This window comes from Dicentrarchus labrax, unplaced genomic scaffold (assembly GCF_905237075.1).
Source record: "Dicentrarchus labrax unplaced genomic scaffold, dlabrax2021, whole genome shotgun sequence".
Lineage (NCBI taxonomy): Eukaryota > Metazoa > Chordata > Actinopteri > Moronidae > Dicentrarchus > Dicentrarchus labrax.
Window position 1 is genome coordinate 2292390 of NW_026136721.1, and position 19201 is coordinate 2311590.

The 19201-nt window shown below is 41.0% G+C and overlaps 1 protein-coding gene and 1 pseudogene across 1 annotated transcript in view; one reads left to right on the forward strand and one right to left on the reverse strand.

Moving 5' to 3' along the window:
- Positions 1–19201, reverse strand: part of LOC127354729 (stress-induced-phosphoprotein 1) — a 164719-nt gene that overhangs the window by 92044 nt on the left and 53474 nt on the right. The gene's annotated exons all lie outside the window — the stretch shown is intronic.
- LOC127354734 (mitoferrin-2-like) lies at positions 560–11126 on the forward strand (annotated as a pseudogene).

The window sequence follows — 19201 nt, forward strand, 5'->3', positions numbered from 1 at the left end:
TCCTTAACAGCTTCTCATTAATGTTAATGTCCTCATAATTGCTGTAGTTACTGATGCATGTCATTCATTTTGTTTGTTTACATGAGGGTGTATCATATGTAGAGAAAATAACCTTATATGTTGTGTAACTTTAGTGTTAAATTATACTGAGTGAACAGCTTTTAATAAATTCTGATAAGGACGTGGAAAAGTTAAGTTATGTGTTTTACTCTTACTATATTTTTATGGTTATAATTACAACTTTAAAAAATATATATATTTACAAACAGGTAAACACAAATTGAATAATAAAGGTAAATTAGTTAAATAAATAATACAAGGTAAATAAAGTTTATTACGCTTCCCGCACATACACGTGACCCCCTTGGTGTTACAAAATCGTCCACGCCCATTTACCCTGAACGCACCACCCACTTCATGTGCCCGCCTCATTTTTTTACGACCGAACTGGCCAATCAGAAATAAGCATTAGTGATTGGCAGTTAGCTCGTCCAATCAGCTTCGGCTTCTGGCGTGACTCACTGACAAACCCACCGAAGTCCCACCCGCCTGGACTCCCGGTTCTCCACAGCTGCCGCGACCCGCCAAGACTTCCTCCGGTCGGCCGGGACAGCAGTTGAACCACCGGGGAGACCACACCAACAGGCGGGGTCGCTAGAAAGGCTTCATTTTGAATAAACGTTAACGGACTAAACCCCCCCCTCTCCCTCCCCTCCCGCGCTGTTGAATGGAAGCGGACGGCTTCGTGTCCCGGCGAACGTCCGTGGAAACACCGGGCGTGGACAGCCGGGTCACAGGCGCCGCAGCCGGGGTATGGCTGGGCGGCCGGCTCCTGGACGCCACGGGGGGATTTGTCGGGTCTCTTTCGCCGCCGAGGATGGTAGGGGACCAGGACTTTAAACCCCCGTCGTTGCACCGAGCAACCCCGGAGCCCTCGACCTCCGCGGAGCCTGAAATAGACTACGAAGGGCTGCCTCAGGGAGCCGCCACCGGCACTCACATGCTGGCGGGATCCGTGGCTGGAGTCATGGAGCACTGCCTTATGTACCCCATCGACTGTGTCAAGGTATCGCACAACACACTGCTGGTTTTTTGTAACGATCGTCCTGTTTATGTCCCTGAACGGCCACCACTGGTTGCATAAAGCCCGAGCCCAACGTAGGCCTCGGTTCAAGCCTGAGCTGCATGCTAACAGAGGTCAGTTGACTATCCCGAGCTGACGATGAGGCGACACGGTGCGGGCGGATAGGGAGTCCAAACACGAGTGGGGGTTGTTTGATTTGGTCCAGCTTTCTTATTTAGGGAGATGTTTGTTGTTTTTTAATTAACTGTTTTGACAGTTGCGTCCCATCCAGCTTGGCTAACGAGCTAACCAAAGCAGCAGATGTCCTTGCTGACTGATGTCTCCAATATCGGACACGTCTCTTTATTTTAAATAAGTGGTAAAAAAATAATAAATAAAAGTGATTAAAATCTTACCCTACTATTCACATTATTATAATTCAACACTTTTCTAGTAGAAACTGTGAAAACATGTTAATGTTATATCCAATTGAGTTTAATTCAACTGGATATAACATTGATAAGCTGTGTTTGACTTTAGTTTGATATGGGACATTGTTATTAGGCAATAACATTATTATTATTATTATTATTATTATCTTGGCTAAAAGAATCGCGATACACGATATTATCACGATAAAAATATGTTTCATACTTTTAAAAATGGCAGTAAAACACAGTGCAACCACTTTACTGTGACATTTTGTGAAGAAACACTTATTTATATTCTCTTTATTTTGGGTTTGATACCATCCGGTGCAACTTTTTTTTTTGGTGAGGAATATAACTGGCAAGCCGATCCTCCAGCCACGGTGACAGGCTCAGGGTTTCTGTAACGACTGGCTCCTCTTATTCAAAGTAAATCAGGAGATCGATAAAGGACCGTATGCCGACGAGCTACACACGATTATCACGATAACGGGAATTCACAGCGATACAATTATCTGAGTGTGATATGCGATTATATCGTCCCATCCTTAATTGCCATTGCCACCCGTAATAGTGGTGCTTTTGGGAAGCGAATATTGGTAAAATAAGCCCGCACAAAGGGTGAAATAACAAGGATTTAGTATCAGTCAACGACGGTCGGAGAGGGCAGACAGCGGTGGAGGTCCAACATCGTACCAAATAAAGTGGCATAACCAAAGACGGGTGCTTGTTTTCATTGCTCGGCTGTTTTTTTTTTGGTTTTAGTTTATGGTGAGAGTGATGATCTAACTAATTTGTTGAAGTTGTCTTGAGGAGATCATGTGGAAAGTTCACGGTGAAGATATCCAAGTAGATGATTAACACAGACGGGTCATCGGTCACCAGGCTCGCTGAGCAGTTTGTCTTTGTGTGTATGTATTTGCTGTGAAGCAGTACTGCATAGGTTCGTGATTACCCAATGTTAACCATCCTACTGACAGTAAAGTAGACGCAGTTAGTCATTAATCATCCTGTTCATTTTAGATTTCCTGCTTTAAGTGTTTTACCACATAACTGACATTTTTGTGAAGATATTTGTTATATAATATGTCAGCTGTATCGGTGGGGTCTCTCTGAAATGTGATCCCAGCCTCTCTGTGCTCTAACTGTGCACCACGTAGCATGAAAACTGGAAAAGAGACTAAATAAGGAACACTCAAAGATGCTCGCTTTAATTAGAGTTGTGGCGTCGAGGGAACATAAACCGAGGAGCTACATACAAAAAGTGGAAGACATGAAAACGAGTGGTGGGACAGCAGTGAGAACGGGAACATCCTCAGGAAACAAAAGTTTTGCTTACATTTATTGGTTTATGTTTATTATTTCCTGTTGTAGAAAACGGAAAAAGAACATTAATATCCTGTTCTAACAGCGTACACGAGCATAGAAACACAAGCCTGTACAGTCTGCGTTAATTCAGCTACTTATAGATATAGAAACGCCTCGTCAAAAAGATAAACCTAACCAGTTAAATAGAAGTTGTTGACGGTTGTTCTTAACGTTGGGACATTATTTCTCTTTCTCCCGTCTGTTGTTGAGTTCCTCGTGTGGCTTCAGGAGATAAAGAACAAACAGTTCTGGGTGGTTTCCCCGAGCAGCAGCAGCCAGACAAAGCTCTTGTTCACAACAAATTCCTTGATAATTAGCTCCTCCAGTTCATAGCACTTTCTTTTTTTTTTTAAGGCAAAATGGCCTCAAACCCCTGATCACCCTCCTTGTTTACAAGAGTTTTCATTGCAAATCATTGCGCCAGATTCACATCATGCACAGCAGGTTGTCTCGTTAGGCTTCTCAGATGTCAGAAATAACTATAATTCTGTCCTGGTGAGTCGAGATTAGATTTTCAAAACTCTTTGTTTCTACCACAAAGGGATTGAACGAGCAGCAGTGTGAGTAAAATATACCTCTTTTTTTTTATTATTTATCAAGATATATTGAATTATTGTTGCTTGTCATATTATAAAAGGCACATATCATTTTAATTCTTCACACTCTGGTTACGACTTATTCAAGACAGATCAATTTTGTGTTAAAACAAGTTGCCATGCCCAAATGTCGACATCAGTTCCTCATTCTTAAGAAGCACTGAACAATAAAAGTGAAGCAAGATTGAACTCTAAACCTAAAATTCAAGTTAACCTGACACAAAAGGAAACTAAACCCCTCTGTTGACCCTGCAGTTGGCCACCACGAACCTTTTATTAAATATACAAAGAAATACCATTGAGAGTAAACTCTAGGTGTGATTGTAACTTTAAAACTGTTAAAAGATATTTAATTCTCTCTTTTTTTTTGTTGCTTTTCTGTTCTCCCTTCGGTTTCAGCCATAAAGTTGAAGTAGCAGGAGGAAGTACATTACGTGGGTTTTGTGGGCGAAGGTCTTTTAGCTCAAGGAAGTCTGTTTGGTTTTGGTTTACTTCCTCTATCCCAAGATTTCTTACATTCCTGTTACGGTCACAGCAGGTCTGCCAACTTTTCTTTATCTACCAGTTTTATTCTTTCCCCTGATTTCAGACTCTGTTTCCTCATCGTTCAAAGGTCGGATTCTACTCACAACTGTCCCAAACTGAAGTTATTTTTTCATTTTACTTGATGATTATAGTTTAATAATTTGTTTTCAGTTACTGGCATCACTTAATTGACTCACTCGAGTCTTACTTGGAAATCCTGCTAGTTGTTTCCTGCATTTCTCCACAGTGTTTTGGCACCAGTACGTTTTCATCGTATATTTGACATTTTCATCGTATAACTGAAGGTTTTTATCGTATAACTGAAGGTTTTTATCGTATATTTGACGTTTTTATTGTATATTTGACGTTTTTATCGTATGTTTGAAGGTTTTTATCGTATATATTTGACATTTTTATCGTATATTTCAAGTATTTTTTTAAAGCTACAAAGGCAGGGAGACAATCAAACAATTTAAATATTTACAAGCTCAAACAACAATTATGTACATATAAGCTATAGGAACAACCCTAATCCAGATCAGAGTGAGAGAGAAGGTCAAACAAACTATACACATATTTACTCATGCTGTCTGCGACTAAAGATTTTCCTCGTTGACTAGTAGTTTTTAGTTCAAGCATAAGTCGACTAGTCCACCAACACTGATGATGATGCCAATTTAATTCATTGAATATGTATTTTTAACAGCTATTAAATGCTAACAGAAGAAACGGTAGTGAAACTGAATGTGTCGCTCCTCTAATGCATTTCTCGCCTTTTCTCTGAAGGTCTGAAGAATTCACTACATTTGTCGGTCGTTACTTCTTTAGAAAGAGGGTCTGAAAAGACTCCAAATCCACCAAGAAAGTCACCAATCTACCAACACTGGTCTCTTTCTATGATTGGATTCTGTGTGTATAAGCAGGTGTGTGACGTAGTGTAGAGCTTGTGCCGCTGCCACAGCACATTTTTTGAATTTGAACACCCAACAGTTAAAATTACACATTACCCGAAGCATAAATGTAGTAATATCATTTGTATTGATTCCTTTCTCTACTGTCCAACACACTGTCTCTTTGTGTCCCAGCTGCTGTTTTTATTGTCCCAACAAAACAGGTGTCTACACTACGTTATTATAAATAAATAAATTAATATGTATAATAATATAGGTGTAGCGGGATATGAATTGCTTTTCCTGTTAATGACAACTAAGTAAATATGAGGAAATTGATGTGACGGTGATGTCTGTAAAGACACTTAATTGTCTGATTTATTTCCTTGTAGAAATGCCAGTCGCTTCCTGTAAGAGTCTGATGAGCAAGGCACGGTGTAATGTGAACTTGGGCATAAGAATTAACAAATCAATGAAAAGAATGTTTATATCGTGATTGATTATCTTGCTGTCTGGAAGTTATTTTACACTGACTGGTGAGACACCAACAGGAATAATGTCAAAAAGTCGAATTAATAAGACATGTGGCACAAACATAAAACATTCAGACTTGTAATGTAATCTGTTATTTAACTTGCTGTGTCAACTTGACTGCAGGGATGTAGCTCTGCTGGCTGTGTGGATAATAGATGTTAACAGTACTCCTTTTGTCGTCCAATCCAATCAATGACCATTTGTTTCTGAGCAAGGTTCGAGCCAGCCGAGGCTGCCAGGTTGGGAGATTAGTCCTACAGAGCTCGTTGTTTTAGTCACTGAGGTTCGTGTCTGTTGTTGTACGGAAGACAAAAGGCAAACGTCCAACATGCAATAAGTGAAATATTAGCACAAAACTTAAAGCCCCGAGGATATTGTGAAGCCTTGTAGTTCAAATTCAATGTACTGCATCACTTCCCCCGTAGCAATTAGTAATCCATAACAACGTATGTCATATGAGAGAATCAGTGACTCAATTTTGATTTGCCGTAAAGCAGCTGGGGCCCTCGTGATGTTTTATTTCTTGATAAATGCAACTTTAAAATAGCACCAGTCGTCTTGTTTGCACTCCGGCTTCAGTTACTCTTCTCTATACCCCCCACCCCCCCCACCCCCCAGACCAAATAAGGTACAGGACACGTCAAGATACTCAGTCACTGGTCTGGGGATGTTGAAATATCACTGTCTGGTACATCACGTTGATTCTGTGGGATTTAGTCATCTTCCTCCCCGTGTGCAGAGCAGCCATAGTGGGTTCATTTAGCCACTCTGTTGACACAAACACACAACCACCACTGTATTGTTTTTATTGTTTGCTGACAGTTGACTCTGTTTTTGGTGGCACTTCCTGGTTCTCTCTCACTTTTGGGTTGAGCGTTTACCGCGTGGCGCTCCAAAAACTAAAAGAAAGGGGGAGGAAGGTTAAAAAAAAAAACACACCCAACTTGAATACACTGGATGACTGAGCACATTCCATGTGAGTTACCATTTCCCAGAAACAGAGAGTGGGAATGTCCGTGTAAGCCTCCAGGAGGCAGCCGTGCTCCCACTGCTGTAAATATTTACCCCTGAGGGCAGGGATTGGACCGGGGGGGGGGAAATTCACTTATTGCATGTTACGAAAAGTTTGAGGATTGCGCCATCTTGGTCTGGAGTTGTGGTATTTTTCTTGTGGCGTTCTGTGGCTTTTATCAAGCTTGCACACAACAAGTACTCCTTATCTGAGCAATACAAGTGTGAGGCTGAGTGTTTAGATTTGCACCACTTCCTGAATGCATGCAGTTGTTGTTTTGTGGTTTTGGCAACTTAAATGTTGTCGTTTCCGTCTGATTTTTAACCTCGAGGCAGAGTCATAAACACTTTAAATGAACACGGGCTGAAGTTGGTGTGAAGTCGACGTAGACTCTGTAGGGATACAAATACACACATTAAATGCGTGAAATTTGGACACAGGGCTGGAAATGCTACTGGTCTTCATTCAAGCAAGTTTTGCCTCAGTGTTTTATTCAATAGGAGTTATATTTATCCCCACACTGTCAGGAACCTTTTTTTTTTTTAGATCAAAAGTTGCAGACTTGACAAAGTCTAAGTTCCTCTTTCCTCCGCGCCTTTTCTTTAAGATGTGCAAGGGAGCAGAACTAGAAACTTATCTTGTGATTAAAATCGAGGTGTAAAACTTACTAATCACACATGTTTACTTAAAAAAATCCTGTCTTTGTTGTTGTTGACATCCTTGACACAGTCCTGTTGTCATATCTAATTTATTTGTCTGTGTTCATCTTCACCACAGACTCGCATGCAGAGCCTACACCCCGAGCCAGGAGCGCGCTACAGGAACGTGATGGACGCCCTGCGGCAGATTGTGCGGACTGAGGGTCTGTGGCGGCCAATCAGAGGTGTGAATGTGCTGGCGGTGGGGGCGGGGCCTGCCCACGCTCTCTACTTTGCCTGCTACGAGAAGATCAAGTTCAAGCTCAGCGACGCCATTCATCCTGGCGCCAACAGCCACTTTGCTAATGGTAAGAAGCCTACACAACACAAACAACACACACACACACACACACTTCTTTTCTGAAATACCTTCTGACCTAATAGTAAATGAGTAGGAAGCGAGAGAGAGAAATAATATGAAAGCAAGTTGTTTTGGTAGAAGATTAACAAATACATTTAAAGGCACACGTTTAAAGATATACATGTGAGTTTTGGTGATAGTCGAGGACGCAGGAAACTCGATAACCTCGTGGCTGAGGCTTTAACTTCCTCCTCTCTGTTTCCTCTGTCCTGCAGGAGTGGCGGGCTGCATGGCCACAGTGCTGCATGACGCCATCATGAACCCAGCGGAAGGTAAAACCTCCTTTTCTTATGTTGGGGCACACACACACACACACACACACACACACACAACACACACACACACACACACACACAAGCCCTCAGCCTCCTTTAAAGACCATTATATCCCTCTGATGGTGCTATTCCACCATCAGGACACTGGGTGGAGCTACAGACTCGACTGTGTTTATGAGTTTATGAGTGACAGAGTAACTGTGAAATGTGTATTTCTGTGTATTTATAATTAGTTAAGATTTATAAACAGAAAGTTTTTTGTGTACTCTCGGTTACTTTCTTCCTATGAAGTGTTCCTGGATTGTACAATCATGTGAAATAAGTTCCTGGTGGTTTTCTTTGCTGATTTCCTCTCCCTCCCCCCCCCATCAGTTGTGAAACAGCGAATGCAGATGTTCAACTCTCCCTACCGTGGCGTTCTCGACTGTATGGGGTCATTGGTGAGGCACGAGGGCCCGGCCGCTTTCTACCGCAGTTACACCACCCAGCTGACCATGAACGTGCCCTTCCAGGCGCTCCACTTCATGACCTATGAGTATCTCCAGGAGCTCCTCAACCCCCACAGACAGTACAACCCTTCCTCCCACGTCGTGTCTGGCGCGCTAGCTGGCGCCCTGGCCGCCGCCGCCACCACTCCCCTCGATGTCTGCAAGACCCTCCTCAACACGCAGGAGGCTCAGGCCATACACGTGATCCAGGCGGAGGCCGCCACGGCAGCCGGGCCGTCGGAGCGGCGACCGCCTCGGCCCCCGGCAGCCGCCACATCTCCGGCCTGGGCGAGGCCTTTCGGACGGTGTACAGGATGGGAGGCGTGCCGGCCTTCTTCAAAGGCGTCCAAGCCCGGATCATCTACCAGATGCCCTCCACAGCCATCAGCTGGTCCGTCTACGAGTTCTTCAAATACATCATCACCAAGCGCCAGCACGAGAGACGGCTGCGTGGAGATCGTGACGGAGACAAATAAACACCCGGCAGCGGGATTGGGTATCGGCAACACAAAGGTTTATTGCACCGTACCGATCACCGTTATCGGTATTTATTTCTAAACATCTGAAAGTTTGAAAGGCTCCAGAATTTTAGATTCTTTGAGCAAAAAGTTAACTTTTACTTTGTTTAGTGAGATCTGTTAAACGCACGCGGTCTGATCTAGTTCATAGCAGGCGATAAAACGTATAAACTGCTAGGAGACAACTTGAGTACTTCATTACTACATGTGGGGCTGACAAGTTGTCCAGAATTACCCATCGGTAAGACAGACAGGAGGTCCCGGTTTGCCTAAACTGGCCCCTTTAAACTCTGATGCTTTAACTATTTTTCATTTTAGTGTTAAACTTGACAAACTCTCTGTATTGGCTTTCAAAAAGCAAATTATTTATGGAGCGTAACACCCAGTAAAAGTAACGTTGAATTTCAAAAGAGATGCTCGCTTCCCCTCAACCACCTACAGTGCAGTCTGTTAGCACTGAAACAGATCTGTAAACAGTCTGAACTCAAGTACATTGTATTTAAAACCTTTGACTCTGAGGTTAAACTGCTGACTTTGAAGGGTGTTTACACTCACTTCCAATGAACTGTGTAGAAATTGTAGCATTTTTTTTTATACATACCCCCCAAAACGATAAACGGGCTACAAGTTCTACACTGATGAGAAGAAAATACCCTTGAAGTTTAAAGTCAGTACTTTAACCTCATAGCTACAATCCCGTGTGAGTGCAGAGCCTAAAGATGCATCTCTGTCCAAGTACTAAAGATCTGCTCTGTAAACTGGGTTAACGTCCCTCTCCTAACTGCACATGTTGCACTCCTTGGAAGAACTACCACCATGTTACCTTTTAACCACAAGAGGGCGCACAGCTCAACCTCGCTTCTAAACAGTAGAAAAAACAACTGGAGGTTACATCGGAATCGGCAACATGAAATTAGTTTGAACACTTGTGCTGGTGTACAGTAACACTTTACTCAGAGGAACAAAAACAAAACACTGAAGACGGTTTGTTTTAAATGAAACAAGGAATTACGTGAAATTACTCAAATTCCTCTGTTACGTGGGCGACACACGGCCTGTAATTTATTCTTTTCTTTTTCTTTTTTGGAGAGTTGGAGTCACTTTTGGATTGAAAATACTCAAGTATTCAACATTTGAGTGGGACAGGTATATGAGTGAGTGTGTGTGTGTGTGAATGAGTGGAAATTAGGTTTTTTTCTTTTTTTTAGCTTGGTGACTCTGACCAGATGTGATTTCAACACAACCTAACTGAGCTCCCCACTTTGTGTTGTCCTTCAAAGGAAAAACGCATGAAGACCCCCCCCCCCTCAGTTAGCATCAACCCACAGTCAGATTTCCTCTGAAGGACGATATGAAAAAGGGTGTTGTGCTGCAGATCGTCTCTGGACGGAGCCATTACAGTGGCTCACACATGTAGACTTATGCTGGTAACATTTTCGATTAGATTTTTGTTCTAAAAACAACATATCCATCATATGGAAAATGCAGTATACTGCTTCTGAAACATCCAGTGCCGCAAAACACTCGTAAGAACTGGAATTTTAAGTATTTCATACAGAAAAGTGTTTATGAGTGAAGGATTTTTCTGAGTTTTGGAACAAGAGTCTTTTATTACAGACAGAACATAAGGCATTCACCTTAGACAATCATTTTTTTTCTTTAGTTTCATTTAATGTTTGTGTGTTTTTGTTTTTCCGCACAGTATCCTAGCACTTAATAGCAACTTCTTTATCACTGTTAGGACAAAAAAAAGTGCAGAGCATAAAGTAACATTACATCTACACATGCCTTCAGTTAGCCGCTGTATATCCAACGCACAACTACTACAAAGAGATCCTCAGATAGAAATGTGATATTGTATTTTGAAGCCATAAAACAAGATGAAATTGTACATAATATATATATATTATATATATAAATATGAACAAATTTAGATAAACCCAAAATCTCTAACCAGTTAAGTTTTGAAGCTAACCTGTATAACGTTAAGGTTTTTGTCGGAAGCAAAATCCTCATCGGGAAGGTAGCAACAGAGGAAAAACCTGGATTATTTCAAACTCAAGACAGACCATTCGTGTGAGGAAAGAAATTCAGCGGGGTTGAAGAGAATTAAAAAATGATTGTAGGAGTGTTCCTCACGTGAAGCCAAGTTTCGAGATTGGGAAACCAAAGACTGAAAGCAATAAAGAGAGAGAAACAGGAGAGGTGCCGGTGGTTTGTCAGATGACGACACTAATGTGAAAATGCCTGAACACTGTTTGAGAGCGACACCTGTATTTTGTAAATTGTAAATAAACTCGCTAAGGCAGCTCCTCGCAGAAGCAGGGTCTTCTCTTGGTGCTGGCTCTCCAAGCGCTGAGAGAACTTCAATTTGTCTACTTGTCTTACTTTTTGTCTCCTTCCAGCATGAGGTAACTCTTTATTATCTCACATTTAAATCATCTGGGTTGAACTGCTAAATTTGGCGTAATTGTGGTGGTGTATGTAGCTGCAGCTGGATGTTTTAACTGCCTGGTGACGGTTTGTAACTCATTACGTTACATTATTTATTTCTCCACTAGATGCTACAACAGAAGACACAAATGTTTTACTTTATCCCTAAATCAACTCTTTGAAAAGCACAAAAGTGATAAAGCTATAGTTAGAAATGATAATGGGTGCAAACTGAGTTGAAGTAAAATTAGTTTTAAAAGCTGAAATGATTCGTTGGTTAATTTACTGCAGCCATTTTCATAAAGGATCAATTTGTTTAATTTAGCAAGCACAAATGTCAAATATTTTCTAGCTCCATTTTTTTTTTAAATTATGAGCATTTTCTGCTTTTCTTTATCTTATGTGATAGTAAATTGAATATTTTTGTTTTTTGACAGACAAAATGAGCAATTTAGGAAATTCTTGCATTTTTTTTTTTACCATTTTCTAATATTTTATAGCCTAAATGATCAATCAGTACCTAAACTAAAATGATACCTTTTTCCGTATCGTACAGAATATCATGTAAATATGATTTATAAACATTCCCTCCCCCCAATTTAAAACAAAAAGTCAAAATTGTTAAATGTTTTGTTAACACACGCAGCTGTACAAGAACTGTTCTTTAAACAAGAGACTAAAATGCTTGATTTAAAAGGTAAACTGATCAAATTAAAGGTTAAAAACAAATAAAGGCTTTTACTAAAGAGTTTTTTTGTCAGCACCAAACCAGTGTTACTGTCCCATACAGACGCTCCTGCAGATGCTCAGGTAATGTGTGTCAAGTGCAGGTGTCTCAACCAACCAGCAGGGGTCGCTCACGCAGGGAAACCCTCACTGGTGCTGCTCAGTCTGTTGGTATGCACAGATCTCAGCACTGTTAGGATAACCAATAGGACTGATTGTTAACACTACAGAGATGAGACGCAGGTTGTAAAAGCTTTACAGTATCTGATACCAGTGACAATATTAGTTTACAGCAGTGTTTATGTGTTTGGCTGAAGGCAGGAAACATGTTGATGGAAAACTACTGAAGACTCGTTCCAGTTTCTGAGGCTGTGAGGATTCACTTTGTTCTGTTTTATATCAACTTTTAAGTTTTGTAGCCCAAATTAATAAATGAATGGATGAAAATAATTGATAGGTTTAACAATAATAAAAAATAATCGTTAATTTCGTTCCTATAATAAACATTTTATATCAAACTCAATGGGACTTACTTTACTAAAGGTTATATTCTCGACATAAGAAACAAAAGGAGAGTTATATTTAAATCACAGTATTTCTAATTTACAGATCAAAGTGTAACAAACTATTTTAACTATCTCAATTAACAAAAACTACGATTTACAACTGCAGAATAATTTCTCAATGGTGACAGAAGAACAAAATGCTGTGGTTGAGATTATAAAATAATTGTGTCCTCTCAGGCCCTCCATAGTTGAACTGCAGTTTTCTGTAGAGGGGAGAAGCTTCCTTGCTGACAGGCAGATGCCTCCACAGAGAGACTGACAGAAAGCAGCACCTCCACCTTCCTGCTGCAGCAGATCCCGTTTCACTCGAGGCCCCGTGTTTGTTGTCATTCCCCGCGGCCTACAAGTTAAAATGCTGTCTTTCATGTTCCCTCGTCTTAACTCTACCCCCCCTTTTTGCCGTCCCATTCCTCCCTCTGTTGTTCCCTTTCAGCGTCCGTGCTCTGAAACGTAAATCGATCCATTTAGTCGGACAGGAAGGTTCTTGGCAAGTGAGGTCAGGCCCTCGTCTGCAGGGCGCATGGCGGCAGGTCTGGTCAGAGCCAAGGTCAACATCAGGCGTGTGTGTTGATGACATACAGAGACAAATGAGATGACGGAAACCCAACTCTGCACATCCCTCCCGTTGAGTTAATGTGTGTGTGTTTAGCTGGAGAAGACAGAAGAAAAAGGAGAGATTTGAAAACCAACGCTCCTCCCCGCCATCCCCTCGGTTTTGATAAATGGTGTTTCTCTGGTGTCTAATCTCTCCATCGGTGACGCTCCGCCTGCAGGTCACACAAATACAGACGATACCGCGCTCCGTATCGCCGTAAGGATGAGTATAAACAGCATTAATCATAATTCCGGTTGGCAATGCGGCATGTCGCAGTGTTAGTGCACCCCCATGTGCCGGCATGTTTTACAGTTGGACCGCTCCAGAGGAACACACCCTGAAACCACCCTCCTGTGCAGTGACATATTACACTCCACAGACATCATCCACTTCAAATGGAAACCTCATACATGTGTTATCTTAAACTGTGAGATTACAATCCTTTTATATTAACTCAAACCTGAGAACGTCACCAACTTTGGCAACTTGCTTTGTTCTCCATTATTACTGAGGAGCAGGTGGCAGTGGTTGATGGGTCAGTCCAACCCTGGTCACATCTTTATGAGATGTAGTGTGAATATTCTCGATCCCCAGAGGGTGAATCCCTCTAACCTTTCCATATCTGCCACCATCAGACCCAAAGGTTTACGTGATAATGGTGCAAGAAGAAAAGCTCATAGATCTCCAAAGTTAAAACCACGGTGAAGCTTAAGGGAAAAATCAGAGGATGACCATAATTATTATGATTCATCACCTTGGGACCATGAATACATGTCCAAAAGTTAATTCCAATCCATCCAGTCTTTGTTGAGAGATTTCAGTCTGAATGCAGCCCATAAATATTGCAGCCGTTTGCCAGAATCAGAATCAGAATTGGGTTTATTGTCAAGTAGGTTTTCACATGCAAGAGATTTGTCTTTGTAAATTGGTGCGTTACAATAAAAATAAATATAAAGATGAAAATAAAAATAGATACAATATTAAAAGACAATATGTACAATATATCCATTATTTAAGTAAATGAATAAAGAGCTGTACAGTTTGCAAGACTGATCTTATTTCATATAAAAGATATGGTATTGGTTGACTGTTCACCAGAAAATTCCACTAAATTGTAAAGTAAAATGTAGATAAGTTGTCTTGCAACTAACTTTTCTACAGCACATTTCTTTAAGGAATTCGGATTACTGTACATCTATCCTTCTGCAGATCCTCATTCTTGAATACTAACCAAATGCATATAACAGTGCAGTGCAGCATTAAAAATTAGACGCACAAAGAGGCAAAGAATCTATCCCTGGAGATTGTGTGGCATTAACAATCAAACTCAACTGGATGGAATTAGCCCATTAATCAATTTGAGCTGCTACATGTACAAATACACCAACGCAAAAATGAGCTTGCATTGTCTCTTTAGAGTGTCTTCGTGGACGTATTAGCCCTTGTTTACTGAAGGCTTTTTGTTCTTAACCACCCACTTTAGTGCCTCCAGTTGGATTTTTCTGCCACTCCCTGCCTGTGGATGAAGGCCCAATTATTTCCTCTTATCTTCCTCTTTAAATGATGTTTTTTCTCCCCCCACTAGATGCACTTGCGGGTGTAAGGCAGGGGTCAGCAACCTTAACTATCAAGAGAACAATTTCTAGCCCAAAAAAATGCTTATAATGCTAATTTCTTGCCACAGATGAAGCGTACTCGTAAGCAAATGTGTCTGCACTTTTAAGTTCTCTGTTTTCCTCTGAGGCTTTTCTTTTTTGGGATTTGGAATCCATAGCCTGTCTTATTATAGCGACTTATGACTAGTAGCCACTATTATTGATGTTTGGCAAAATACAGAGGAAAAGGTGTCAGGTAGGACGTAACATATGAGGCGCATTCTAGGCCTACAACAATGATAAATGAAAATGTAGAATAACTGTTATTCATTTCCACATAATTTCTTTGTAAAAGCCACTGGAGAGGGGCTAAAGACCTGCAGGTTGCCCACCCCTAGTGCTCGGGGAAGTTGGGCTGTTAGCATTTTTTCTCCATACCAGTTTAAATTCCTGCAGTTTACTCACAAAAAAATAGCTGACATGCATCTTTTTCATACTGTACTTTTAAGTTTTCCTAGTAAGAACCGTGATCTTGCACTTTATCATCTTCATCGGCTTTGTTTTAAGTGCCTTGCTCAAGAGCACATGGCTATCAGCTGCTGATGGAAGCAGGAGCATTACTCATTCGCTTCTCCTGCCCAGATTTTCCCAGCTGGTTGCACCACTCAAATTAATGAGTCTAATGATTTTTAGTGAGACGCACACTGCAATTTATGTGTGTTATTGTAAACGCTGACAGTTTAGGATAAATCTCTGTGGGTAGCATTGGATAAACACTGTATACTCGTGTATCTTCCCAGAAACATAACGTTTTTGACCCAGAAAGCTGCACCAGTGAATGGATAAATGTGGATCACAGGATAAATATTTAGATATCTCGGGCTGATGGACGAGCCAAAGCCGTTCTCTTGGCTGGCCTTCCTCCCGTCTCCCATCCCGGGACACGGGAAACCAGTTAAAAAGACATTTCCAAACATCCACGTCCATTGCAAAATCTATTACGCTGACGTCAGTAAGCATTACATGTGAGCTGACTAAGAAGACACTGTGCAGTCTCTGAAGAGCACTTTACACTAAAGCTTGTAGGTGTCAAATTTTCAATTGGTGGATTTCTCATTTAAGAGCCAAACTCCCACAGGCTGCAATCTGCAGAGATCAGCACAGAGGAGTTCACGCTGATATTTAGCAGAGTTTGGACAAACGTGGATGTTAAATTGGACCATTTATTAAGAGCCATAGGAAACTGCAGTAGGTTACTAAATTCAGATCATTGGATGGATGGAAAATAGAGAAAAACCATTTGAGGATTCAGCCGGTCTCTGACTCTTTCTCAACATTTGAAACTGAAATATTGCAGCAACAGCAGTCCGTTCCAACTGAATCACTTTTATAAGTGGATTTGCTTTCAGGGTCGAAGTAAATCTGCCTAAATATTTTACATAATTCAACTGTGGTAAACTTTAACGTGCACATGTAACATTACTGACTTGTGATGGAGGAAGCTATCGTAGCGTGTTAGCTGCGTTATGAGACTCCTGTCTTATAAATGTCTGCAAACCATTCCTCTTTAGTGGAGCAGTTTATACAACGACAGAGGAGCTTAAATAAAAGTGGGTGGTGCAACACAGCTAATAAGCTACGATAGCTTCCTCCATTTCAAACAATCCTCAAAGGTCAAGACGGCTCGCTTTTGGTCAACAGCGCAAATTCATGCATCACCCAGTCTGCTTTTGACATGGAAGATTTCCATGGAATGACGTTCCCCAGCGAGCGTGTGCGCTGATTGCAGCATTTCCACTGAGATGATGTGATTTTACTGCAAAATTTCACAGCCATGCTTAAAACAAAAGAGCCCTCTCATTTAAGGGAATGGAGTCAGTCCAGTTAACACAGCGGCACGGGGCCGCAGCAAAGTTGAACCTGGTTCAGCTTCTGCTGAAACTCGTATGCTACTATTACTGTTTACCTTGTGCTCTTCAAAACAAAAGATAAAATAGTTGCCGCCATAACTTTCCAGAGCTCTAAAATCCTAAGCAGATGGTTTTTTTTTTGCACAGAACCATCTGGGAAGTCGTCCTTAGAAACTGAAGAAGGGCAGACACTTGATATAACTGTAACTGATGCTAGCAGCAACCTCTTTATCGGCAGCCATTGTTGTTTTAGAGCAAGCCGTCGCTTCTCGCTAGTGGTTCTTCTAAAGGACGCCTGAAGGCTGGCGAGACGGATCCCTGCATCATTTCTTGATCTCGTGAATCCAGTTGCCTCACAAGGTAAAATCCTGTCTGTGATAACTGCAAACTGCTGTGTAGTGTTTTGTCAGTTTTGTATCTTAAGAAGGATCTAAATGAATTATTATTTACTAAAATTAGACAGAAAATCTGGGTCATTATTCTAGCACTGACAAATTGTGCATATTGCTGCAGGCGAGTGAGTGTGGGGGGGTTAACAGGGTACCAGCAGCTCATTTCTGCCCCGTGGCCCTCTAGCAGGTTCTTTCCGGCCATGAATGTTAGCAGCGATATCAGCAGTTGGAGCTGTTGCAGTAATGGTAGTATGATTGCTAGTAGTGGTAAGTGCAGTGGTACTGTTAGTGGTTGCATTAGTAGCAGGAGCAGCAGTAACAGCACTGTAACATACAGTGAGCTGTGAGGCCTCTGCTGTAAGTTGAAGTGTCTCTGTGTGAATGCAGCCTGTCTGGGCCTGTCAGTACTCAGCACTGCAGCCCGAGCGGCTCATTGATCGTCCTCTCATAGGTGGAGTGTCGCTGCTTGATGACCAATCGTAAGACGAGTGGAGGAAGCAGCACATACAGCGGCTTCTGCAACAACATGTGGGTGTTGTGACAGAAACGGAGAGAGAGCGAGCCAAGAAACAGTCTCCAAACTGCTAATGAAAGAGAGGAGACGAGAAACATTAACAGATTATTTTTTATTAGTCTCAATTGAGCTCTTCAATCTTTTTCTGTGTGCAATTAAACTAATGCGTTAGCACTCATGTTAGAGCAATAGAGACACAATGTACATTTAATATAATTATATTAACACTGTTGGTCAGTGGACACTGGAGCTGAAAATGTTTTATTAAGTTTGATATGTGGCACAAACATTTAAACTATGATCTCATAGAAAATGTTTTTTGATAATATTTTCATATGTTGGATGGCAGCTTTAAACAGCATTATCATTTTCTACTTTCTGATAACATTTATCTGTGTTTTGAAGCCCTCCACAGAGCTTCTACTCTTCATGTTAGTGATAAAAAATAGTCCAGCACTGAGAGGGTTATGTGTGGGTACTGCTAACATGTTTGGTTTAAACTTAATCAAACAAATGACAAATAACTTTTAGGACTTTTCCACAGAAACGGTGAGTGTTTACTACGATAAAGTCTAATTATTCCTGATCCAACAGTGATTTTTGGGTCTAATAAGAATCAAACACTTCCGTTCCCACAGCAGCCATCATCGTTTTCCCTAAATAATATTTAAAACGTACTTGTTTTTTGGTGGGGAATTATTTAAAACCTTAAAACTCACCTGATAACAGACATAGTTTTTTAAGTTTTAAAAGGTGAATCCTCCACATAGCCTAATAAATACTGATTCTTTTTGTAAATACTATTTAATTAGTTTAATTTTTAAATTTCAAAGTCACTTTTAACCACTTAAAGAGAAGTTGTGTCACTTTGCGTCCATGTTTTTAGTGCAAAATCCCAATAATGTGACCATCAGCTCGGCTGGATCTACTTTCAGGGTGTGTGACGTGTGTAACCGGGGGGAGGCCAAGAGCGCCGGTTCCTAACTGATGTGAAAGCCAGATAGGATACGATTTATTGACCAGTGATGATCCAAGGTAAGCATTTTATGCACACAGAGATTTTATAAGCTGGTGATATACAAAAATAAACTGATAATAAGATTTGAAACATCCTCAGAAAAGAGATGTAGAACAGATTTCTTGTGTCTGTGGTGAGATTAAGAGCCTGTTCTCTTCTAAAGCAAACTACCACTGTGATTTCTGTCAGCGCGACTTACAGAAAAGGTTAATCTGAAGAATAACGAGTGAAATCCAAGAAAGATTTCAACAAATCAATACACACCCACATGCACACACACAGCTACTGTACACAGGGCGATGACTGCTGTCAGAGTCAGAGAGCAGCTGGGGTTGGCTGTTGGATCAACAAACTACCAGATGAAGCAAATAAGAAAAACTGTGACGCATGTTTGTGTGTGTGAGTAAGAGTGAGCCTTCAGACATCCTAATACCTTTTCTGTTACCACCCTCCATGTTGGTGTGATCAGTGTTATTACAGAAGTTGGTTTGACAGAAGGAATAATGGTTTAGAGCAGAAGCACCACTTCTTTTGTAGATAATAGTATTAGCAGTGGTGGAATGAAACTAAATACATTGAGTGCTGTGCTTAAATACAACTTGAGGGACATTTTCTGCTACTTTATACTCAGTTTAGGTTAGTTAAAAACTCTCTAAAAACTGCTCTTTTTAAAAAAAAATTAAGCATTTTGTATAG